The sequence below is a fragment of the Nannochloropsis gaditana genome (assembly GCF_000240725.1).
Source record: "Nannochloropsis gaditana CCMP526 unplaced genomic scaffold scaffold758, whole genome shotgun sequence".
NCBI lineage: Eukaryota > Eustigmatophyceae > Eustigmatales > Monodopsidaceae > Microchloropsis > Microchloropsis gaditana.
The window spans coordinates 11,219-13,845 of NW_005803195.1; positions in this window are offsets into that span (position 1 = coordinate 11,219).

Genomic DNA, 2,627 nt, shown 5'->3' on the forward strand with positions numbered 1-2,627 from the left:
CCTTAGGCCTCTCACCTTTCCAAATCGAGTTCTTCTCCGCGGCTTTGCCCGTCCTGATTGAGCGCTTGAATCTCTTGCCTGCTCCTTGTTTGGAATGGCGGCTCCTGCAATGGCTGGGGTTGGGCTCGGAGATGGTTGAGCCTCAGCTCCATCGCCTCAAGACCCCCGTGCTAGTGGTGGCAGGAACCGTTGACAGACTGCTCCCTTCTTTCGAAGAAGCGAAGCGGCTCAAAAAGGAGGTGGCCGACTGCCAGGTCCATTACGTGCGGGGAGCCGGGCACGGAGGCAGTTTGGATCAACGGGTGCAGCTCCTTGAAATTCTGAGACAATGGAACCCCGCGGAGAAATTTTTGCGGCGCCGAGCAGGCGTGTGAGTAGAAGAAGGGGAGAGATGTGCCACATGACATACCTGGTATGACCTCGAGCAAGGCGATGGGTATGAAAGGGGGAAAGGAGAGAGCGATCGCATTTTCTTTTTAGTTTTTTGGTTTTAATTATTTTGTGCTTATCGAAGACGGTTGGGTGGTTTTTTCTTTTCCCACGTATTCAAGCAGACAATTTCATGTGCGTAATTTGCCTAATCATTTCCTATACTTCGGGTGTGGGTGTGTACACACTGTACAAACAAATAGATAAACTAGCAACAGCAGTTCAAAGACGGGGAGGTTAAATACGCTCAAACGTAAACTTGCCCTGTAAGTGCCCATGCAAACAATACAACGGGATGAAAAACCATTGCTGATCGCCTGTTTGTTCCTACAAGACGTAATGATTGTTTTCCACCCTCGTTCAGAGGCGCTGTAAAGGAAAAAAGGGAGCGGAAGTAAACGGAGCCGTAAAGCAGGGCTCGGTCTCCAAGATCGTGGAATGGTATCCCATGCACTCGCATGGCGCATTGAGGGCTCTTTTTGCGGTGTGCACGTCTCACCCACGATCTTCCTCTTTCTAACTTTATGATCGGCCAATGCGTTGCTGTGCGGACGTCCTACCGAGGTTTCTCATCACGATTTTCTCTGTCCGTTCTAAGAACAGTTGGAAAAGTGGCGTCCTCCTTATCATCTGTTCGGAGCTACGGTACTTTTTTACCTCTGCTGCCGTCTTCATGGGAGGAGGACCCCATTACTAGCACTCCGTCGAGCTTGACTTCGTCGAGGACGGCCAATGGCCTGGTATTCCCCGTCTTGTACAGGTTCGTGGTGACATGGTGTCGAACACGACGATGAGTGAAAGGGATTAGGCGGCATTTATGCTGGGGATCCGTCCATACGGCGCATTTGTGAGAATATCTCGTGAGCTCCACCGCGTTGGCTTTTCAGTTGATGGTATACATATGTCTTGGGTGGAGCGCTTGGTACATTGGTACTCTCGTGTTTTGTAATCGGCAACTTGTTCGCTTCATTGCCACCGGTGGGGTGCAGAACGCAGCTTGATTTCTTTTTTGTAGTCCAAAAAGGCCTGCAAACTCACGCCTCGATGGCGGATAAATGATTGTTTCAGTCCTTGACACCGTGCAAACCGCCTTCTTGTCGTCCCTCCTTACCATCAGGTGCCTACTCCTTGCGGATAGGGAGGGTGAGCTCTGCGGCGTAAGGCTGGGTTCCGGCAGGCGGCCCGGAGAGCAACTAATCGTCTCCGAGATCGTCAGCGAGAGCGTGCAGGAGGTATGTCAGATACGGAAGGGGGACATCGTCACCCATGTCAACGGGGCACCCGTGGGCGCCTCCTTCCTTCCCGCACGGGGAGCCCGACGCCGCCTGCCCGTGGATGAAGAGGGGGATGCCGGGCTTACACAGGGATGGCCCATGACATGCCCGTCTACGCAAGCATGGGAAAGGGCTTTCTCACCTGGTTTCGAGGGCGAGCACCAGGTCCCGCCACACCCTTCGGAGCTACCAGGGCGACCCAAGTTCCGAAACTGCTCTCCTTCTGTCGTCGAGCTCCGGCTGATACGGGCCAACAGCCTGCCAACCACTCCCCCTTTCTCCTCCTCGCCTTCCCCCCCTCCCTCATTTCCGTCCTCGCCAGCTTCGTCCTCCCTTCTCCGCCCGGAGCTCCCCATTTTTTACTACGAGACCCATCCCCGCGACAGCTTGGAGAGCATCGCGCTGCTGTTTCAGACCACGCCCGAGGTCATTCGCAGGGATAACCGGGGCTATTTCCGCGCGGGGGAGCGCGCAGAGGGGACGGTCCCGCCCGGATTGCTTTTGAAGATTCGGAACCCCTCCTTCCTGGGCGGCAACGGACCGGGGACAGAGGAGAAAGGGCGCGAAGAAGAGGAGGAGGAGGCGGACGGGGCGGAAGGGGAAGTTGGCGTGCTTGTCCAATCGAGGGAGGGCTCACCCGTACTGGCCTCTGGTGACCTGCGGAGCGACAGCCCCTCTTCCCCCCTTTCCCTCCCAACCTCCCCCCGCACGTCGTGCCAGAGCCGGTACTGGGAGGTGGGGGCTGGGGAGTCGGTCTCGGACCTGGCTCGGCGCTTGAAGGTGGGCGTGCTGGAGCTACGGAGATGGAACCGTCACCTGTTTCCGACGGGGGAGCCGGTCAAGAGCTTACCTCCGGGTACGCTGGTGCGGATCTTTGCGGCCGGGCATGAGGGATGGAGGGGGGGAGGGAGATGACAATAGAGG